At 40.5% G+C, this 24258-nt stretch overlaps 1 protein-coding gene across 1 annotated transcript in view; it reads left to right on the forward strand.

Moving 5' to 3' along the window:
* The window catches only part of SIRT5 (sirtuin 5), a 70077-nt gene that overhangs the window by 8721 nt on the left and 37098 nt on the right, over nucleotides 1-24258 (forward strand). Inside the window, exon 2 of the mRNA XM_039231870.1 lies at nucleotides 7433-7512. The gene's annotated coding sequence lies outside the window, so the exon portion shown is untranslated. The remainder of the gene's footprint in view (nucleotides 1-7432; nucleotides 7513-24258) is intronic.

Here is a 24258-nt window from a genome sequence, read left to right on the forward strand (position 1 = left end):
TTTTATTTATTTCTAGGAGAGAGAGAGAGAGACAGCGTGAGCAGGGGAGGGTCAGAGAGAGAGGGAGTCACAGACTGAAACAGGCTCCAGGCTCTGAGCTGGCAGTCAGCACAGAGCCCGACGCGGGGCTCGAACCCACGAACCGTGAGATCATGACCTAAGCGAAAGTCAGACGCTTAACCGACTAAGCCACCCAGGCGCTCCAGTTACCACCTTTACTTTAAAGTCCAGTTTGTCTGATATAAGTATGACTACTCCAGCTTTCTTTTGACTTCTAGTAGCATGATAGATATTCCTGTGTCCCCTTACTTTCAATCTGAAGGTGTCCTCAGGTCTAAAATGAGTCTCTTGTAGACAGCAAATAGATGGGTTTTGTGTCTTTTTATCCATTCTGCTACCTATGTCTTTTGATTGGAGCATTTAGTCCATTTACATTCAGTGTTATTATTGAAAACTATTGGTTTGGAGTCATTGTGTTCTTTCTAAGAGTCATGCTTGTAGTGGTGTCTCTGGTACCTTGCCTTCCTTGCAACATTTCTCTCATAGAGTCCTCTCAGGATTTCTTGTAGGGCTAGTTTAGTGGTGATGAATTCTTTCAATATTTGTTTGTTTGGGAAGATTTTTATCTCTCCTTCTATTCTGAGTGACAGGCTTGCTGGGTAGAGGATTCTAGTTGCATATTTTTTCTTTTCATCACATTGAAGATCACCTGCCATTCCTTTCTGGCCTGCCAAGTTTCAGTAGATAGGTCTCTCACCACTCTGACAGGTCTCCCTTTGTATATTAGGGCCCTTTTCTCCCTAGCTGCTTTCAGAATTCTCTCTTTGTCCTTATATTTTGCCAGTTTCACTATGATGTGTTGTGCAGAAGGTTGATTCAAGTTACGTCTGAGGGGAGTTCTCTGTGCCTCTTGGATTTCAATGTCTATTTCCTTCCCCAGATTGGGGAAGTTCTCAGCTATAATTTGTTCAAGGACTCCTTCAGCACCTTTCCCTCTCTCTTCGTCTTCTGGGATTCCTATGATACGGATACTGTTGCATTTGATTGTATCACTCAGTTCTCAAACTCTCCTTTTATCTCAGTTTATCTCTCTTTTTCTCAGCTTCCTCCTTTCTATAATTGTGTCCCCTAATTCACCTATTCTATTCTCTGCCTCTTCAATCCGTGCTTTAGATGCTTCCATTTTATTATGCACCTCATTTATAGCATTTTTTTTTAATTCATCACAACTATTTTAAGCTCCATAGTCTTTGTAGCAATAGCTTCTCTGATGTCTTCCAGACTGCCTTTTTCAAGCCCAGTAATTAACTTTATGACTACTGTTCTAAATTCTTGTTCAGTTATGTTGCTTATATCTGTTTTAAGCAAGTCTTTAGCTGTAATTTCTTCCTGGAATTTCTTTAGAGGAGAGTTCTTTCATTTCATCATTTTGGCTAGCTTTCTGTCTCTTGTTAGTTTAAAAGCTTGTTATGCACTCAGCACCTGTGAGTACTGCTATATTAAAGAAGGCTCATTGACTATCCAGAGCCTGCCCGTTCAGGAAGTGTTCTTTTAATGGTGTCTCTTGGTCTCTCTTGTTGAGACTTTGGTTATTTTATTTCCCTACTCATAGTGGTGTTTGGGACTTTCCACCATGTGTACTTAGGCTTGTTTCTTGAGGTAGCCCTGGAAAAGAAAACAGACAGACAAACACACAGGGAACAAAGGCACACAAACACACAGACAAATCCAACAAACAAGCAAACTGAAAGGGGAAAAGAAAAAAAAAGGAAAAGGAAAAAGAAAAAAACCAAAAGACAAAGGACAGTTAAAAGCATAAAACCAGAATTCCCTGCTACAAATAAAGAGTAGGCTGCATGCGGTGCTGATGGAAGAGCACATACAAAGAGAGAAATGACAGGGCAGGGAGAAAGCAAAATTGGACAATGACCAGGCAGAGAGCGTAAGAGGCTTAATTCAGAGAGAGAAAGAGTAGAATATGGTAGGAGGCAAGGAGAAAGAAATGAAGATAATGTTGCTCAGAGAAACTATATAGTCTGATTACTCCAGAGAGAGAGAGATAGAAAGGTAGCGGTGGAGGTGTAGACTATACATCTAGAGAATGGATTAAATGTGACTGTTTAATGACCAAAGTGCCCAGTCCAGCAGAGGGGAGGGATATGAGTGAGACAAGGGAAAATATATATCTGAATAGAAAGAATTGATCTATAGTTAATCATGGCAGTGCATCCATGTTGGTCTTGCCCCGGGCTGTGGTAAAAAAAAAAAAAAAAAGCAGTTCTCTAGCAGTGATGGGCGTGGTTTGGGGCAGGCAAGTCTTTTTTTTTTTTTAATGTTTTATTTATTTCTAGGCGAGAGAGAGAGACAGCGTGAACAGGGGAGGGTCAGAGAGAGAAGGAGTCACAGACTCTGAAACAGGCTCCAGGCTCTGAGCTGGCAGTCAGCACAGAGCCCGACGCGGGGCTCGAATCCACGAACCACGAGATCATGACCTAAGCGAAAGTCGGACGCTTAACCGACTAAGCCACCCAGGCGCCCCAATGGAGTAGGCAAGTCTGAATCTCCACTGTGGTCCTGCAGCCACTCCTTGAGGTCCCACCTAGGTGGTTGTGGGGAGAAAAATGGCGGCAGCCCAGTTCCTTCTCCAACCAAGCATTGCAAATCACTCTTTTGTGTCCAATCTCCCTATGCGGGCGAGCGTAGCCAAGGTGGACTGTGTTCTATGTCTCAAGCCCCGCCTTGTTTCAAGGTATTACTCCACGCACTTTATTGATACCACCCAAAATATAGTCCCGCAGGTCAGACCCCTTCCCAGCTGGGGGTCAAGCTGGAAGAATAGCGGGGCAGTTTCTCCTGGCGCCACCTGGGACCCAGCCCAAAGTCAGCACCACAGCTAGAAATAGGATCACTCTCTGTCCTGAGCCAAGGTTTTCTCTTCTCCCGGGACAGTTCTATGAGCAGTTTCAGCAGCTCTTTCTCTTCCCCTCAACTCACTGTGGCTCCTCGCAAAGGAGGTTCTCTCCCCTCCCTCTTTGTCTCCAGTCCTGGCCTGTTTTTATCTTCCCCAGTTCACACTCACGCACCTATGAGGTTGTCTTCTTAGTGGACTCTGTCTCTTTTTCTCCCAGACTCCTGCGGTTCAGGTTTTAGGCCTTCTCTGTTTGAGAGATGGGGGCGAGCGAAATGCACGGAGCTCCCTACCTCTCCGCCATCTTGCCTCCTCTCCAGAAGCAATGTGTCTTGATGGAGTGAAGAGGTTTTATCTTATGAAAGGAAAACTTCCTTCCACTAGAATGCAAGTGATTTTTCCAAAAGGAAGATATTATTGCTTGAATCTGGGTCACTAAAATTATCACTGAATTTGTTCAGTTAATCAGTAAAGGCAATAGAATACTTTATCTTGAATGAAGATACCATCTGGGTCATGGGTACTCTCTTAGCAAGAGCAGCAACTCAGGAAATTCCTGGTGCCCACGATGCAGAGCAGTGAGCTGAAGAGCTAGGTCAGACCGGCCCAGACGGAGAGCTGAGCCGGAGGACCTCAACGTTGGACGTTCTTTACTTGTGATTATGAATAGCATGATGAGCATCTTGAGCAAAATTATTTTTTGGATTTAGGTATTTGGAAGGATAGATTTCTAAAAGTGAAGATGGAATGTTGTTTTCTTTTATTGTCTTTGTTTTTTTTTTTTAGTATTGAAGTATAACTAACATAAAATGTTATATTAGTTTCAGGTGTACAATATAACGATTCAACAATTCTATACATTGAGTCAGTGCTCAATGATAAGTGTGCTCTTAATCCCCTCCATCTATTTTACCCACCCTCCCATCCACCTCCCCTCTGGTAACCACTAGTTTGTTCTCTATAGTTAAGTGTCTGTTTTTTGGTTTCTCTCTCTCTCTCTTTTTCTTTCGTTCATTTGTTTTGTTTCTTAAATTCCACATGAGTGAAATCATGTGGTGTTCATCTTTCTCTGACTGATTTATTTCATTTAGCATTATACTCTCTAGCTCCATCCATGTTATTGCAAATGGCAAGATTTCATTCTTTCTGTAGCCGAGTAATATTCCATTACATGTGTGTGTATGTGTGTGTGTGTGTGTATTACATATATATAATCACCACATCTTCTTTATCCATTCATCTATTGAAGGACACTTGGGTTTCTTCCATATCTTGGCTATTGTAAATAATGCTACAATCACCATAGAGGCGCATATATCTTTTTGAATTAGTGTTTTCCTTTTCCTTGGGTAAATACCTAGTAGTGAAATTACTGGGTCATATGATATTTCTATTTTTAATTTTTTGAGGAACCTCCATAATGTTTTCCACAGAGCACACCAATTTTCATTGCCACCAACAGGGCACACGTGTTCCTTTTTCTCCACATCTTTGCCAACTCTTGCTATCTCTTGTCTTTTTGATATTGCCATTCTGATAGGTGTAAAGCGATCTTTCATTGTGGTTTTCATTTGCATTTCCCTGATGATTAGTGATGTTGAGCGTCTTTTCATGTATCTGTTGGCCATCTGTATGTCTTCTTTGGAAAAATGTCCATTCATGTCCTCTCCCCAGTTTTTAATTGGATCATTTAGGGGTTTTTTAGTGTTGGGTTGTATAAGTTCTTTATCTATCTTGGATACTAACCCCTTATTGGATATATATCATTTACAAACATCTCCCATTCAGTAGGTTGCCTTTTTGTTTTGTTGAATATTTCCTCCACTGTTCAAAAGCTTTCTATTTTGGTATAGTGCAACAAGCTTAATCTTGCCTTTGTCTCCCTTGCCTGAGGAGACATATCTAGAAAAATGTTTCTATGGCTGATGTCAAATAAATTACCATTACTGTTTTCTTTGAGGAGTTTTATGGTTTCAGAACTCACAATTAAGTCGTTAATAGTCCATTTCGAGCTTATTTTTGTGTTCAGTGTTAAAAAGTGGTCCAGTTTCATTCTTTTGGGTGTGTCTTCCAGTTTTCCCAATAGTATTTGTTAAAAGAGACTGTCCTTTTTCCATTGTATAGTCTTTTTTTCCTTTGTCAAAGATTAATTGACTATCTAATCATGGATTTATTTCTGAATCCTCTATTTTGTTCTATTGATCTATGTGTCTCTTTTTTGTGCCTGTACCATACTGTTTTAATTACTATAGCTTTGAAATATATCTTGAAATCTGGGCTTGCGATACCTTGAGCTTTGTCCTTTTTCAAGATTGCTTTGGCTATTTGAGGTCTTTTTTGGTTCCATACATGTTTTAGGGTTATTTGTTCTCTATCTGTGAAAAATGCTGTTGGTATTTCGACAGGGATTGCATTAAATCTGTAGATTGCTTTGAGTAGTTTGGATGTTTTAACAATACAGTTTCTTCCAGTTCATGAGCATGGAATACCTTTCCATTTGTTTGTGTCTTCAATTTCTTTCACCAGTGTTTTATAGTTTTCGGAGTATAGGCCTTTCACCTCCTTGGTTAAGTTTATTCTTAGGGTTTTTGTGTGTGTGTGTGTGCATGTGCAATTGTAATTGGGATTGTTTTCTTATTTTCGCTTTCTGCTACTTTATTTTTAGTGTACAGAAATACAACAGATTCCTATATATTAATTTTGTGTCCTGTAACTTTACCAAATTCATTTATCGGTTCTAATAGGTTTTTTTGGTGCAGTCTTTAGGGCTTTTTATATATAGAATCATGTCATCAGCAAATAGTGAAAGTTTGACTTCTTCCTTATCGATTTAGGTGCCTTTTCTTTCTTGTGCTTGTCTGATTGCTGTGGCTAGGACTTCCAGCACTATGTTGAATAAAAGTGGTAAGAGTGAACATCCTTAATCCCTAATAAATTTTAGAGCAGAAAAAAATGAAATACAGATTGAAAAAAATCTGCAATAGAGCAATGAAACCAGGAGCTTGAAAAAAGATAAACAAAGTTGATAAACCAAACTTTAGTTAGACTTCATCAAAGAGAGAGGGAGAGAGAGAGAACTTAATAAATAAAATCAAAACCAGATAAAGATGCCACAAGAAAAGAAAACTACAGGACAACATCTCTAACATAAATGGGAAAATCCTCAAACTGTATTAGCAAGCCGCATTCATCAATACATTAAAAAATTCTTTACCACAATCGAGTGGGATTTATTCCATGGATGCAAAGGTGGTTTGATATTCACAAATCAATTAACCTGATACATCACGTTAATAAGTGAAGGTATTAAAAAAAAAACATATGATCATCTCAACTCAATAGAGGCAGAAAAAGCATTTGACAAAATACAGCATCTGTTGATAAAAACTCTCAACAGAGTAGATTTAGAGGGAACATACCTCAACATGATAAAGACCATACATGAAAAATCCACAGCTAAGATCATATTCCAAGGTGAGAAACTGAGAGCTTTTCTTCTAAGAAAATGGAATGCTTTTAAGGAGTTTTACATGTAGAGAATCACTGATGTTCAAATAGGCCCCTTTTTCTGTACGTTCATCAGCAATAAAAGTTATTATGGAAAAAATAATCTGTTGGTTTTTTTAGAAAAAAATTTATAGTAAGTGGTTTGAGTTTAATTTTGCATTATAAGTAATCAGGTCATTTTTTTCTCATTTATTTCTTGGCCAAATATAAAATTCATTTTATGAATTTCTTTTAATCTAGTTATCCACTGGGGCTTTCGTGTTTTCCCAACCAATTTCAATGAGTAATTAGGTGGCAAATATTTTGTCATATGTTACAGTGTCCATATTGTCCTCAGGTTGCTGTTTTCCTTTAATGTTTGATTACTTCTTTCATAACATTCGAAAATGTGTATTTAAACCGCTTGGTGTTTTCATTGTGACATCCTCCATTCAGAGTTCAGATACGCCCTCCTCTTTCCTCCAGGAGTAACCTGTGTTTAACACTCCCGAGAGATTTCTCAGTAGTATTTATAAAAATAATACACAAACAAATACCCTTTCTCAACCCCAGCTTTACTGAAACAATTGATTGCTGTAAGCTACGGGTCTGAATCCACCCAGAACCGATTTGTGCAAGCCAGCCCGGGGCTCCTCCGATCCCCTTGGCAAGCCATCCTGGTATTTAACAGCCCTCATTATGTGACGTTGAAAATTCTCCGTTACAGCTAATTTGAAACTCTTCTGCCATGCAGATCCACTTGCCTTTGTTTCATTCTGGGCAGAGACGGAACAGCTAGGCATTGTTCCCCAGGCGATTATTTCTTGTGGGTAATACTCCCCCAGTGCATGGTGGGCTCTCAATAAATATTTCGTGATTAAAGTTGATATTGAAAAATCTAATTGGATCTATTCTCAGGCTTTCTTTCTCAAAGTTGAATAAGCTAACAACTTTGCTTTTTGTTTTTTTATTTTGTTTTTGTTTTTGTTACCCTTTGGATCATCTCCGTGTCTCTAACTTATTTCCAGGAACTGCCAGTCATCTTGAAGAATAGAGTCCAAGTTGGGATGAGAAGTCTGTGTCCTTCAGCCACTCCTGCCTCAGCACTTTCCCAGGGTGTGAGTATCCAGCTTGTCCCCTGCCCCTTGCAAACCCCCCCCCCCCCACCAACCCAGAGATGGTGTGGAAGACCATTACGAGGGGTGTTCTCTCTGGAATAGATACAGACTGAGATGAAACCATAAAGGCAGTGGAAAGGGAGCTGGCTGGGATAGAACTGAGTGCTCAGGGCCAGGGGCACCAGGCTTAAGTAAATACCTAAGGGGCTCACAAGCTGATACTGGATTGAAGATTCATCAGTTTCAACCAAAACAAATTGTCAAAGGTAGTGACACGAGAGGCTATATTATAGTCAACAGATAGATTTATATGTATTATATGTAACTCTCAAAATGATTAAGAGAATTCTTTTTCTGAGAACAGTTTACATTCCCTAGCCTTTAAAATACCCTCAGGGAAAAAACAGACTAATAAAAACGATCGAGCTATAAGCCGTATTTCTGTGTCACCTTATATCTGAGTAATCTGCTGGCAGAGGACATCGTTATTACTTTGGAATGAAGGAGTTGCAGCCTGGAAAAGGAATGAGCCTCAATGGACACTTGTTTTCCCTTTGTACGTGGTTTGAGTTTTGCATCATCAGAAGTTTCTCTTTCCAATGTTTCACAACCTTAATTGTTACTAAAATGGAATTGACAGAGAATGACGTCAGGACTCGGATGCTATGTAGAAGCCTCATTCATGGTGAAAGCCATTCTGTAAAAAAGGAACCATTCTGTTTTGTTTTACTTAGTTGGCTTAAAGAGAAATATATTTCCCATCCCCCCCCATTCACTTCCAGTTTAATTCGTTGTCAGAGAAGGAGTTAATGGCCCAATTAAATGCTCCGCCATCACCTTCACTGGATGCTAAATAGAGTCCCCAAAAGAGAGAATCTCCAACTTACAATGAATCTTCACTTACAATTAAGTGAAACTTTTGTTTCACTTAACAGGCTCTGTTCCTATCTGCTCTGTGTCACATAAACATATGTTTGCCTTCTCTAGGACATTGCTTTATGCTGCCCCAGACCTTAGACGGTTAGTTGGTGCCATGAAGATAGAATGCAAGAGTGAACAAAGGAGTTGATTCAGGCAGGAACTTCTCTACTCAGATTACAGAATATTCCATTTTCTTAGATTCTCCCATTAAATCACTATTGCCTAATTATAGGGTTCTCTGGAAGCCAAAGGAAACTGACTTTGAAATCCCTTCCAGAGCTTTTTCTCAGCCTGGCTAAGGAGCCTAAGAAGGGACATTGGAAGACAAGCACTATTCTCACGCTAAAGCCCCGAGGTAGCCACATTGGCTAGGGTTCCTTCTAGTATTTTTAACATTTCCTTGCTCGAAGTGTCCTACAAAAAAGGTGTAGTGTTTCTGCCACCTGTATTTTAAACTGACTCTACTATTAAGAAAAGAATAAAGGAACATTAGCTACCAACTGCTTTTAAGAGATGGCTACTTGATGGCCACTACATTAAAAATTCTTTCTTTTTAATATCCATTTTAGTGACCTTGGGTCTAAATCACCTCTTCCATTAATCCCTCAGAAGGTCATTTTTAGAACATGAGTGTGAATATATAAAACACAGGGAGAAATATCTCAAGTGACAGCTTTAGTGTCTGTGGTTAAAGCAATGAACTGGATTGATTTAGAAGTCTCATTGCGGCAAGGTTATTGACCCTTTCCCGGCCGGCGCTTGCCTGAGCCAAGCTTTGAAACAAACCAGCTCAGCACTTAATCAATCCTTCTCTTTCCTTTGACTTTAAAAGTGGCCTTGATCAAGAGGAGCTATCTTCCAATGCATGCTACCCTGTTGGCATTTTCTTTTTCTATTAAATTATACAATCCCAGGTTTGACAGTGCCTCGCCCCGACCTTGGGCCCGCCACTTACCCTCTATATCCAGGTGGCCGCACTGAAAACAGAAGATGTTAACATTGACCTGAAGATTCAGCGACAGATAAGTTATTAATGATTTGCAAGCACTTAGATCCTATAAAGCTCATAAAAATCCCTCCTGCGATAATGTAACATAAGGGAGGCAAGATAAGAATCACCATAGTGGAAACGAACCACTTAGGTACCATTTTGGCGATCAGTGAAATTAAGCAATGGAGGATCCTTTTCTACCCAAAGGATTTTGCCAGAGTAGGTGAACATTTGCAAGCCCACCCTCTAGTTATTTTCCTGTGTTTGTAGTGTAACAATCTGATGTGATTCAAAGCTGTCCTTATATGTCAAAAAGCTTGGGATGGCGCGCCTGGGTGGCTTAGTCAGTTAAGCGTCCGACTTTCACTTAGGTCGTGATCTCACGGTTCGTGGGTTCGAGCCCCGCGTCGGGCTCTGTGCTGACTGCCAGCTCAGAGCCTGGAGCCTGTATCAGAGTCTGTAACTCACTCTCTCTCTGACCCTCCCCTGCTCACGCTGTCTCTCTCTCTCTCTCTCCTAGAAATAAATAAAATATTAAAAAAAAATTAAAAAAAAAAAAGGGTCCGACTTTCGCTTAGGTCATGATCTTGCGGTTCGTGGGTTCGAGCCCCGCGTTGGGCTCTGTGCTGACTGCCAGCTCAGAGCCTGGAGGCTATTTCAGAGTCTGTGTCTCCCTCTCTCTCTGACCCTCCACTGCTCACGCTGTCTCTCTCTCTCTCTCCTAGAAATAAATAAAAACATGAAAAAAAAAAAGCTTGGGGTGTCCTCATTACTTTGGCCTTCCTTGACCTAGAAAATAGAAAGCAAAGCTTGTGTTACTAAAATGTTCACAGAAAATGCTAACAGGTTCTGGGTGCATAAGGGTCTGTCTAGAAACTGTGTTGGAGTATGTGGAAGAGATAGGAAAGTGGATGTGAACCGTGTCAACCATCTTAGTGTTTTGGAAAATGTATAGGGGCTTCATCATCATGTGAAGCATTTCTAGATCAAAAGAGGCCAGTTTAAGACAATACTTAAAAAACGATTTTTAATGTTTATTTATTATTTGAGAGACAGGCAGAGCACAAGCTGGGGAGGGGCAGAGAGAGAGAGGAAGACACAGAATCTGAAGCAGCCTCCAGGCTTCAAGCCATTCCACACAGAGCCTGATGCTGGGCTCAAACCCACAGACTGTGAGATCATGACCTGAGTGAAGTCAGACGCTTCACCAACTGAGCCTCCCAGGGGCCCCAACGATACTTTGAAGAGACGGTGCTTGTTGTTGGGTGGACATCGTCCTTCTCCTTGGCTGCTCAGCACGTGTACCCCTTTCCAATATTGGGAAATTCTCCCACTTTAGGAATATTGGTGGGAGGCAGAGTCCGCTTTCCACGCTAGAAAGTGAAAATGCAAGATACCTGCTTTCCCAGAGCACAGCCATGGCACAAAATCCTTCCAGACAGAGACACCTGTTCCGGACTTTGAAAACAGAACTAGTGATGCAAAGAAAGGGCCAGAAGAACTCTAGGAGACAGCGTCAAAGGATGCGGGAGCCCACCTCCTTGGGCAGCAGAGGGACTTGTGCATTGCACCATCGGGTTCCTGAAGGAGCAGTCTGCGGGTCAAGTTCAGACGTGGTCCCAGCTTCAGACGAGTTCTTTCTACAGAAGTTCTACACTGGGCTTTTGGGCATTGCTCCTGGCTGGAGGTCCCAGACCTGGTCTCAGGGATGCCGTGAGATACCCTGTACCCTTTCGTTGTTAGAAACTGGTTAAAATGAGAAAATACTCATATTTTGCGTATGTGTTTGTTTTTGTACAAACATGCACAAATGCTTTATCTTCCCACCCTCCACACTTCTTGGTACAACCTCCTTACCATAACATTCATACCCTGTGGTTGAACAACGTGACGGGTTTTAGTGAATTTATAGTGCTCTATAACCACCATATCGTCATGCTTTTGTTCGTTTTAGTATGTAGTTCTAGGAATTCTGACACATGTATGGATTTGTTTAAACACCCCCTCCACCACCACGATCAGTTTTCATCACCCCAGAGGACCCCCTCTGGCTACTATAGTTTCTAACTTCACCACGCCTAGACCTTGGCAACCATTGATCTGCTCTCCACCTTTAGAACTCTTTTCTAGAATGTCATATAAATGGAATTCTACAGCATGTAGTCTTTTACATCTTTGCATAATGCTTTTGAAAGTCGCCCAAGTTGCTGAGTGTCAGCAGTACAGCTAGATCAGTTGGTTTATCCATTCACCTTTTGATGGGCATTTGCGTTGTTTCTGGGGCTTCTTGGTGGTGGGAGAGAAATAGCCTTTTATGTTTTAAAGATCTTTTTTTATGTTTTAAAATATATTTTTTACTTTGGAATAAGCATAACTTATTTAAAAAACTATACAAAGAACGGATTTTCTCGAAACTATTTGTGAGCAGTAGATAATCTGAGGTCCCATTATCCACCCATTATACTTAAGTATTTTCTATACACAAGAACATTCTCCTACATAACCACAGTACAACAGTCAAAGTCAGGAAATCCGCCTTGATACGTCACTACCACCTAATTCCCAGAGTCATCCCAGTGTATTCAGTTGACCCCAGAGTGAATTGTTTAGCAAAAGTATCCAGGTTACAATCACATGGAGTATTTAGCTCTCATGGTTCTTGAGTCTGTGTCTACCATCTGAAAGAGTTCCCCAGTCTTTTCAGAGGCTTTCATGACCTTGACACTTTCATAATTAACAGTCTAGTTCTTCTGTAGATTATCCTCCAATCTGATCTGACTGGTGTTTCCTCAAGATTAGATTAAGCTTATCATTTTTGGAAATGATTGTGTCCTATAATTTCTGTTTGTCTCATTACTGATGATATTCACTTTGATGCCTTGATTAGGTGGAAAATACCAGGTTTGACAAATACTTTGTGGGGTGGTATTTGGATACTGTCTAGGTATCCTGTTCTATATCACACACACACACACACACACACACGATGCATATAAAATAAATGCGTACATTTAAATATACATACCATGTGTCTATGTTCCCATGGCTTCCTGTTTTATTTAAAAACTTGTAATTATTAGTTCTGTGTCCTTCTAATGTCCCCATCATTCTTGGGGCATGGTCTTGCTTTCTGGAATTACAAAATGTCCCAAGATCACCTTCCTCTTTCCTTGTGTCAAATGCATCAACTGATACTGGATACTGCTGCTCCCAGTTTTTCAGCGAACAGAACTAGGGGAAATATGTCTGGATATGCACGTATACATATACACACTTATATTATATCTTTCATCTATCGTCATCGTCATTTCTTGGAGCTTTTATATATCTTAGATATTAATTCCTTATTGCCCATATGATCTGCAAATTTTTGTTCTCATTCCATAGGCTGTCATTCTGTTTTGTAAATGGTTTCCTTTGCTGCACAGAAGCTTCTTTGTTTGATGGAGTCTCACTTGTTTATTTGTGCTTTTGTTGCCTTAGCTTTCTTGTGTCAAATGCCAAAACCAATGTCAAGAAGCCTACCACCTAAGTTTTCTTTTAGGAGTTTTGTGATTTCAAGCCTTATCTTCAAGTCGTTAATCCAGTGTGAGTTGATTGGTGTGCGTTGTGTAAGATTGGGGTCCAGTAGCATTCTTTTGCATGTGGCTATCCAGTTTTCCAGCACCATTTCTTGAAAAGACTGTCCTTTCCCCTTGTAGATTTGTGACTCTTTTGTTACATACAATTGACCACATATGTGTGAGTTTATCAGAGGGCTCTCTACTCCATTCCATCGGTCTATATATCTATTTTTATGCCAGTGCCATACTGTTTTGATTACTATAGCTTTGTCATAGAGACTGAAGTCGGGAAGTGTGCTCCAGGTTTGTTCTTTTTTCTCCAAATGGCTTTGGCTATTTTGGGGTCTTTTGTGGTTTCATGTGAATTTTAGGATTGTTCTATTTCTGTAAAAAATGTTATTTTGATAGGGCTTGCATTGTTTGTGTAAATTGCATTGGCTTTGAGTAGATGGACATTTTCAACAATATAAATTCTTCCAATTCATGGGCATAAAATATCCTTCCATTTACTGTGGCTTCCTCAGTTTCTTTCATCAGTGTACAGATCTTTCACTTCCTTGGTTAAATTTATTCCTAGGTATTTTATTCCTTTGAAGGCAATAGTCAATGGTACTATTTTCTTAATTCCTCTTTTTATTAGTTAATTTTTAATGTATAGAAATGCAACTGAGTTTTGTATATTGATTTTTGTATCCTACAACTTACCTGAATTCTTTTATCAAAATTTTTAATGGAGTCTTTAGGGTCTTCTGTATATAGTATCATCTTATCTGTAAATAGAGACAGGTTTACTTTTACTTCTTTTGTTCTGATTTCAGTGGCTTTTCTTTTTCTTGCCTGATTGTTCTGGCTAAGACTTCTAGCACTATGTTGAATAAAAGTGGCTTTTGTGGGTGTCCTTGTCTCGTTCCTGACCTTAGAGGAAAAGCTTTCACTTTTCACTGGTGAGTATGATGTTAGCTGTGGCTTGTCATATATGACCTTTACTATGTTGGGACATGTTCCCTCTGTACCCACTTTATTGAGAGTTTTAGCATGAATAGACATTGAATTTTGTCAAATGCTTTTTCTGCATTTATTGAGATGATCATATGATTGTATCCTTTATTTTGTTACTGTGGTGCATCACATTGATTGATTTGTGGATCTTGAACCATCCCTGTGGCCTTGGAATAAACCCCACTTGATCATGGCATATGATCCTTTTAATGTGTCATTGAATTCAGTGTGCTAATACTTGTTTTGAGACTTTTGCAATTATGTTCATTAGGGATGTTAGCCAGTAGTTTTCTTTTCCTCTGGTGTCCTTGTCTGATTTTGGTATCAGTGTAATGCCGGCCTCATAAAATGAGTTTGGGGGTATTCCCTCCTCTTCTATATTTGCGAAGCATTTGAAAAGGATTGATAGTAAGTCTTTAAATGCTTGGTAGAATGCACCAGTGAATGTATCCATCTGGTCCTAACCTTTTTTATGTTGGGAGGTATTTTTTTTTATGTTTGTTTATTTATTTATTTATTTATTTATTTATTTATTTATTGAGAGAGCATGCTGAGAAAGGTAGAGCGGTCAGCACAGAGCCTGACATGGGGCTTAAACTCATGATCTGTGAGATCATGACCCGAGCTGAAAACAAGAGTTGGACATTTAACCGACTGACTCACCCAGATGCCTCATTTGTTGGGAGGTTTCTAATTACTAATTCAATCTCCTTACCAGTAATTGGTCTGTTCAGATTTTGTATTTCTTTTTTTTTTTTAAGTTTTTATCTATTTTTAAAGTAATCTTTACCCAATGTGGGGCTCGAATCTACAACCCGGAGACCAAGTTACACACTCCACCAAGTGGGCAACCCAGGCAACCCAGATTTTGTATATCTTGATGATTCAGTCTTAATACATTGTATGTTTTTAGGAATTTATTTGTTTCTTCTAGGTTGTCCAATTTGTTGATGTGTAATTGTTCATAGTAGTTGATCCTTTCTATTTCTGTGTTATCATTCATAATATCTCCTTTTTCATTTATGATTTTATTTGCATCCCCTCTCATCTTGGTCAATCTGGCCAAAAGTTTGTCTGTTTTGTTTATCTATTCAAAAAGCCAGCTCTTAGTTTCATTGATCTTTTCTATTGTCTTTTTAATCTCTATTTCATTTATTTTTTCTCTGATGTATGGTATTTCCTTCCTTCTACTAACTTTGGGATTTGTTTGTTCTTCTTCTACCTCCTTCAGGTATAAAGTTAGGTTGTTTACTTGAGATCTTTCTTGTTTCTTAATATAGGCATTCATTGCTATGAACTACCTACCCCAACCCTGGCCCCAGAACTACTTTTACTGCATCCCCTGAATTTTGGTGTGTTGTGTTTCCAGTTTCCTTTGTCTTGAGATTTTTTTTATGTCTCTTTTTATTTTCCCTTTGATCCATGGGTTGTTTAAAAGCATGTTGCTTGATCACCATGTATTTGTGAATTTTCCAGTTTTCTTCTTATAACGGATTTCTAGTTTCATACTACTGTGGTCAGAAAAAAAGCTTGGTATAATTTCAGTCTTCTAACATTTATTAAGACTTGTTTTGTGGCCCACTGTAAGATCTATCATGGAGAATGTTCCATGTACACTTGAGAAGAATGTGTGTTTTGTTGATTTTGAATGGAATGTTTGATATATGCCTGTTAAGTCCATCTGGTCTAACTTGTCATTTAAATCTGATGCTTCCTTATTGATTTTCTGTCTGGATGAAGAAAGCAAGGTATTAAAGTCCCCCATTATTATTGTTTTGATGTCTATTTCTCCCTTTAGGTCGGTTAGTATTTGATTTATATATTTAGACGCTTCTATATTGGGTGCATCAATATACAAATGTTATATCCTCTAGTTGGATATAACACCTTTATCGTTATTTAATGCCCTTCTTCATCTCCTATTACAGTCTTTGGTTTAAGTTCTGCTTTGTCTGACGTGGATATAGCTGCTCCAGCTTTCTTTCAGCTTCCATTTGCATGGAACATCTTTTTCCATCCCTTCACTTTCAGTCTATATGTGTCCTTAAAGCTGAAGTGGGTCTCTTATAGGTAGCATACAGATGGATCCCGTTTATTTTTACCCATTCAGCCACACTGTGTCTTTTGATTGGGGAATTTAGTCCACTTACACTTAAAGTAATTGTTGAGGGGCACCTGAGTAGCTCAGTTGGTTAAGCATCTGACCCTTGATCTCAGCTTGGGTCTTGATCATGGAGTAATGAGTTCAAACCTCACATTGGGCATGGAGCCTATTTAAAAAAAGAGAGAGAGAAAAGAAATTGTTGGTAGGTATGGACTTATTACTATTTTGCTAAGTGTTTTCTGGCTGTTCCTTTCCTTTCTTCCTTTCTTCTTCTCATGCTATCCTCCTTTGTGAGTTGATGCTTTTCTGTAGTGGTATGCTTAGATTCCTTCCTCTTTCTCTTTGGCGTATCTGCTGTAGATTTTTGCTTTGTGGTTGCCAGAGGCTTACATAAAGCAACTTATATTTATAACAGTCTATTTTAAGTGAATAACAACTTGTCCAAATGAATTCTAGAGCTCTACATTTTTTAATTCTCTTCCTTCCCATGTTTTGTTTTTCATGTCACAATTTACATCTCTTTATCTTGCTAATCATTAACAAATCATTGTAGTTATATTTATCTAACATCTTTTTAAAGAAAATATGTTTTTCTAATTAAACTAGCCAGAATTGGCTCCTGTGGCTCGCAATGAGGTACCAGACCACTATTCTTCTATAACTGGAATGTCCCCAGACCTCACCAACTGAGGGTCAAATAAGGCCACTTTACTATTTAGACACTTATTTTGTTAGTCAAATGGCCCACACTTTATATCTATAGTATCCCAGTATTGTTTTTTTTTCCCAAGTATTTGTCTTCCTTTTTATAATATTTTGAAAAATGTTTATTTATTTATTTTGAGAGAGAAAGAGCCAGTGGATCAAGGGAGGTGCAGAGAGAGGGAGAGAGAATCTCCAGCAGGCTCCACACTGTCAGCGCAGATCCCAGTGAGGGGCTTAAACCTACTAACCGTGAGATCATGACCCGAGCTGAAACCAAGAGGCAGAAGCTTAACCAACTGAGCCACCTGGGTGCTCCTTGTCTTCCTTTTTACATTTAAATGAATCTCCAAGCTCCTACGTGCCACTGCCCTTTTCAGCAAGATGATCAGCCCCACCCACCACTTCATGGTCTACTTGGTTCATCGTTCACACGTCATTTCTCCCATGTAATGGGTAATCACGTGTGAATACCACTCTCCTTGGCTTCTGTTCTTCGAGGCCCCCAGAGAGACCCTTAGCCCCAGGCATTACAGAGTTTCATGAGCTGAATGCTTTCATCTTACACAAACTCTTTCCTCTTTAAACCTCCTAGGATATCAAGGGGCCTGGGCTGAGGCAGGCTCATGTAATGGTCACTCTGTTCTACCTGAAAGCACTGCCCTCTGCCAAACCTTAATCCTGTTCCTGAGGCTGGTCCAGGATGCCTGACTTTATCTTTCCTTAGAACGAATTCACTCTCAGAGGCTCTGTATTTTTGCTCTTTCTTCTTTTGAGCTACCATTCCCCTGCTGGTACATTCTACTTTCTACCACAGGCATCCATTATGGAGCAAATGAGCAAGTTCAAAGGCCCCGGCACCTGGGTGAAGTCTGGATGCATGATAAGTCTCAAGAGTGGCCATTACTTTCTTCTTATCTTATGCCTAAATCTCCTTCTCTGTTCCCCCCAAACATCAGACGAACTCCTCTTTAACCCTGACTAGTTGAGTCCCTTGTCCCCTGCCTTAGAGATACCCAGCTGAGCTCAGAGGTTCAGAGGCTGCCTCTCACCCAATCCCTAGTGGCACTGTTATTTCTCTTGATTTGGGCCCTTCCCACCTCTGTCATTACCAGGTATAACACTTGTCTAGATTTATGTAACAAGTTAACCCAAAACATAGTGGCTTAAAATAAACATCCATTGTCCCACAGTTTCTGTAGTTCAAGAATACAGGAACGGGGGTGCCTGGGTGGCTCAGTCGATTGAGTGTCCGACTTTGGCTCAGGTCACGATCTCATGGTTCGTGGGTTTGAGACCCGTGTCGGGCTCTGTGCTGACATCTAGCTCAAAGCCTGGAGCCTGCTTTGGATTTTGTGTCTTCCTCTCTCTCTGACCCTCCCCTGCTCATGCTGTCTCTCTCTCTCTGAAATAAATAAAACACATTAAAAAAATTAAAAAAAAAAAAGAATACAGGAGCGGCTGAACATGAAGTTCTACAAGCCCCAGTCAAGCCTTCACGTGACAGCAGCCCCAGCGGACATGTTAGCCAGGAGGTCAGAGCCAGAACTACACAACTAAGCTGCTCCCAAATCCTCAAGCTCCAGAAGCTGTGGGATAATAAGCACTTCTTGTAAAATTGACCCTTTTCAAGTGAACGGTTTTAGGGATTTTGACAAATACATGTAGTCGTATCATCCCCACTACAACGGAGATCTAGAGAATTTCTCTCTCCCCAAAATGTTCTCATGCCTCTTTATAATCAATCTCTTATGCCACCCCAGTCCCTTGGCAACTGATCTAATTTTTATGCCGACAGTTTTGCCTTTTACCGGAATATGATCGCAATAGAACCAAACAGTAAGTAGCCTTTGAGGCTGGCTTTTTTCATTTAACATAATGCATTTGAGATTCATCTCCATTGTTACCTGTGTTGTTCATTTACTCTTCTTTATTGCTGAGTACTGTCTCCTTGTAAGTCTGCACCACAATTCTTTCATCCATTCGCAGTTGATGGCTATGTGGGTTGTTTCCAGATTTTGGTAATTAAGAACACAGCTGCTGTAGGGGTGCCTGGGTGGCTCAGTTGGTTGAGCGTCTGGCTCTTGATTTCAGCTCAGGTCATGATCTCACAGTTCGTGGGTTCGAGCCTCGCGTCAGGCTCTGTGCTGACAGCTCGGAGCCTGGAGCCTGCTTTGGATTCTGTGTCTCTCTCTGCCCCTCCCCCACTGGTGCTCTGTCTCTCAAAAATAAATACACATTAAAAAAATTTTAAGACTACAGCTGCTGTAAACATTAGCTTCGAGATGTTTCTGTGGACATATTTTCCATTTCTCTCGAAATACCCAGGAGTGAGATTGCTGGATCAAAATGGATCACAGATCCAAGTGTAAAACCCAAACCTATTAACCTTCCACGGCAACATTTGTAACGCTGAAAATGTTTTCTTATCCGTGGCATTCAGTACAATAGCCAGTAGCCCCATGTGGCTATTGCACACTTGAAATGTGACTGATGTGACTAAGCCACCGAATTGTTCATTTTATTTCATTAGATTTTAATTAATTTAAATTTAAATTTGACATTTGACTAGAGGCTACCGTAGAAGCCAATGCACTTCCAGAAGAAAACGTACAAAAGCATCTTTGTGATTTTGGCTGAGGCAAGGATTACTTAGGGCACAAGTCATAAGTCACAGAAATTTGTGGACAAGTTGGACTTCACATCAAAATGGAAATACCTCTGCTCCTTGAAAAACGTGGGTAAGAAAATGAAAGGATGAGCGGCAGAGAAAATACTTGCAAAACAAATACCTGGCTAAGCAAGGTCACAACATAATAAGAAAACAACCTAATTTTTTACAACAGGCAAAATATTTGAATGGACACTTCGCCAAAACCAAAGTAGGTAGCAAATAAGTACGCAGAGAGATGCTCCGTGTGGTTATTCATTAGAGAAATGGAAATCGCCACCATGTGATAGTACCTTCCGCCTAATAGGATGCCTTTGAAACGACTGACAATACAAAGGACAGAAGAGACTGTGGAGTAATTAGTCCCTCACGTCCTGCTGGAATGTGTGGACATTTAAAAAATAATCAAGAGGGGCGCCTGGGTGGCTTAGTTGGTTAAGCGTCCGACTTTCGCTTAGGTCATGATCTTGCGGTTCGTGGGTTCGAGCCCCGCGTCGGGCTCTGTGCTGATTGCCAGCTCAGAGCCTGGAGCATGTTTCCAATTCTGTGTCTCCCTCTCTCTCTGACCCTCCCCTGCTCACACTGTTTCTCTCTCTCCTAGAAATTAAAAAAAAAAAAAATTAAAAAAATAATCAAGAGCTCTTTCTACTGGAGTTTGATCAATTGTATCTCTAAGGCAACTTCATAAATGTCAGCCACGGATTCCTTAACGTCCAAGGGCAAGTGCCTCGGTTTGCTCTGCGCTCAGCCTCCTCCTGTAGATCTGCATGCTGTACCCCTTGCATGCGCTGAACTCCAGGAGGGGCGTTTCAGTTGCTCTTTTTGGTGAGAAATATAATTTCTGGTTTGGAGTTGCAGCTAAAAACAAAACCAGATCAGCCTTCCACTGGGCAGGAACAAGGCCACTATGACTTTCTTAGAGAACACACATTGCACCTGTGTTGGGGGAAGCGGCTGCTTATAATAACTTTCTCTCTACTGGTAGGTAAACAACGGCAGTACCTCTCAAACTTTGAAGTTTCTAGAAATCAACCCAGGGATCTTCTTACAATGCAGATTCTGACTGAGACGTTTCTGCATTTCTAACAAGTTCCCAGGTATTGTTGACGCAGCTGTTCCCAGAACCATACCTGCCTTCCGTAAAGCGAAATTCAGAATCTGATTAGTGTTTTGTTTCCTACCTTTCCAAGAGGGTTGGGGTGCTCTACATCTTTCAAGGAGGCTGATGAAACAGTATCAGTAAAGGGGCGAATAGCCAGTAATAACGACTTGGATATTCTTTCAGACTACAATCTAGACAGCGATTCCATAAATTAGTTCTGAAAACCAGTAAAGTAATAGCAATTGGGCAACTGTTTATTGGGTGTGACTGTATACCAGGCACTGTGTTAAAGCCCCTGTAGACACTATTTCACTTACTCCTCACAAGATTCCAGTAAGAAGGGGCATCGTTAGCCACATCTAAAAGGTAAAAAATCAGGGGCGCCAGAGTGGCTCAGTCGGTTAAGCGTCTGACTTCGGCTCAGGTCATGATCTCACAGTTCGTGGATTCGAGCCCCGCATCAGGCTCTGTGCTGACACGTAGCTCAGAGCCTGGAGCCTGTTTCGGATTCTGTGTCTCCCTCCCTCTCCGACCCTCCCCTGCTCATGCTGTCTCTCTCTCTCTCTCTCAAAAATAAATAAAATATTTTAAAAAACCCACTATAAATAAATAAATAAATAAATAAAAGGCAAAAAATCTGAGGCTCAAGATGTTAAAACAGAAGCTATGGACACTGGATTCTGAAGCCCTGTAGAATTACCTACAACAAACTTACATATATGCGCCAGTGATGATCACAGACTGGGTGGAACAAGTGATCAAAATGTTCATAAAATAAATAGATGCAAACTATATAACAAAATGGACGATCGTGTCAGATTACATGGAGACCACAGGACCTTTTCTGTTTGTTTCTGGAGGATGTCTTTGGTTCCCACCAATCTAGTTAATCTAGATGTGTGGTAGGTAGAGGTGGTTTGCCTTGACTTGCCTCAACATCTCATACTGAGCTTGTTGAACACTCTGATGGAAGGTTATTACAAAATGCTTCACACTCCTAGAGAGAATGTTAACTTTTGTAATAAGTACCCAGAACAGCTATTTACTGGGGCTCAAAAAAATTAAATAAATAAAAGCAGATTCTAAATTTTAGTGTTTAACATTTTGGAGAAGGGCCGAGGGCAAAAGATACAACACAGTGTATGTTTGATGGCAGAATTTTATTATTTGATCCGTGCCTAGTTATTTCTGCTGGTATTGTTAGTTTTTACCCAATTGCTCTGATTGAAGTCTGATTGGCCAGTGTTTGGCACATAACTGATAAATGAATAAGTGGATGGATGGATGGATGGATGTATCAGTGGATGGATGGATGAGATGAAGCTTGGGATGGTCAGACCTGCTCGGCTGATCTGAAGTGGTAGAATATTGGACACTTCCTTTTTATTCCCACGTCCCTTTGCTTTTGACCCCCTAATGTCCTGGTATTTCTTTTGTTGGATTCTTCGTGTAAAGAGGAATTTTTGAAATGAGAGGACTTTTTGAATGGTTAACTCCAGTAATATAATTTCAAGATAAAATAGGAATAATTTAACAAGAAATGTGGAAAATCTATATATGAAGAAAAGTTTAAGGGCTCCTGAGAGATTTAAAAGAAGCCTTGAATAAATGAAAAGGTATATACCTTTGTTTTAATTGAAGTTTAGTTGACTTGCAATATTATATTAGTTTCAGGAGCTAACATAGTGATTCAACAATTATGTGCATTTTGAAATGTTCATCACGATTAGTCTAATTACCATCTGTCACTGTGGACAATTATTACAATATTATTGACTATATTCCTTATGCTTTAGCTTTCATCCCCATGACTTATTTTATAACTAATTGGATGTTTGTACCTTTCAACCCCTTCACCTATTTTAGACCTCTCTACCCCACCCTTGGAAACCACCAGTTTGTTCTCTGTATTTATGAGTCTGTTTCTGGTTTTTGTTTTGTTTTGTTTTGTTTTTTCCCTTTAAAAATTTTAATGGCCAGGAAATGATATAGAATAACTGCCAAGTCACATAAATTAACGTTTTAAAGTTTATGATCCCAGAAAGAACACTCTATCGGTCAATGCAAACCGCATGGGAGTGTCATCAGTGGTTGTCTGGACACGTGACTGAGTGCAGGCCATGGACCCATCTTTATGTGGTCCAGGAAACATGGCGGCTGGCTTCAGCTCTCCTTCCACCTCAGGGGTGGGCTCTGCTCTTGGTCTTGAGATTCTCTGGGAAAGGTTGATCTGTTTTCACGTAGGTGACCTTTGACAGCTCTTTCAGGTCAGGTCACACCCAGCCCCGTTTGCCCCGCACACACTCGTCAAACTTGGCCTGCTGTTTGCGACACCAACAGAGTTAACCACAGGCTGGAATAATCAATGCAAGTTTAAGCTTCTTATTTTTATCGATTTTTTATTTTTTTAACTTTTTAAAATGTTTATTTACTTTTGAGAGAGAGAGAGAGAGCAGGGCAGAAGCAGAGAGGGGGAGACACAGAACCCGAAGCAGGCTCCAGGCTCCGAGCTGTCAGCGCAGAGTTCCAGCTCATAAACTGGTAGATCATGACTTGAGCTGAAGTCCCCGGCTTAACGGACTGAGCCACCCAGGTACCCAGGAAGGTGCTGCTTTGAATGAAAGTCCATCGGACAAAGGTCTAGAGTTCAGGGTGATGAAGGGTTCTCATCACCGGCTTGCAGGATGCAATGCACATCTTTTCCCTCTTGGCGCCTGTGATTGTTGATTCTTCCCTACTGGACACTCTTTGTTGGGGCCTGAAAATGACAGTTCTTCCTGTAATTGACGTTGGGTGGTAAGGGTTCCTCTTCTATCCTCTGGACTTTAGTGAAGTTTCCCTTTATTAATTATCACAGGCATTAAGAACAAGAGCACTGACTCCCCTCCCCCTCTCCATTCAACCACTAAAAGATTGTGCCCTCGTTGTTCCAAATTGCTGTCTGATATAACCGTTTCCTCATCACCTGGCTTCCCTCACCACAGAGCATGCAAACCCCTGCACCCCTCATTTCCTGTCTCCCACCACTCACAGCTCAGGTTTTTTTGGTGTGTGTTAATTTTATTTCTTGAGTGTGAGCTGCGTGCACTGTTGCTATATCCTATGCAGCCGTGTTGTATGCAGACGGACCGCTTGTGTGTCAGAAGTGAAAGCTGCAGACCCTGGATGCTGTGTGTGCGGGGATCCCTCGTAGGGCAAGGTTGTTCTTTGTGCTAACTACCCCCTGGGGTCTCATGCTGAAACCGGAAGGACTTGAGGAGCTATGCAGAGATGCCCTTGCTCTCTTGCCAAGATGCATGGGGGTGGATGCAGGGATGAGTGTTATTGTGGAAACAGACTAGAGTTGGGAAATGTATAATCTGGTGGGGCTGGGGTTTTGCACAATTTCTGAATTGTTTTGCAGTCTTGATGTCTATTTTCTTATTGTTCTCCCTTAGTCTAAAGTCCTTAGTCACTTTTAGCTTTCTCCTGAGTATGTCAAAATCAGTCAATCAATGAAGGACAGGTCTAGATGTTGACATCCATGTTTACATTTTTTTAAATGTTTTATTTATTTCTGAGAGAGAGACAGCGTGAGCAGGGGAGGGTCAGAGAGAGAGGGAGATACAGAATCTAAAGCAGGCTCCAGGCTCTGAGCTGTCAGCATAGAGCCCAACGCGGAGCTCAAACCCACGAACCGTGAGATCATGACCT

The sequence above is a fragment of the Hyaena hyaena genome, unplaced genomic scaffold (genome assembly GCF_003009895.1).
Source record: "Hyaena hyaena isolate Hyena2069 unplaced genomic scaffold, ASM300989v1 scaffold_60, whole genome shotgun sequence".
In the NCBI taxonomy this organism is placed as follows: Eukaryota; Metazoa; Chordata; class Mammalia; order Carnivora; family Hyaenidae; genus Hyaena; species Hyaena hyaena.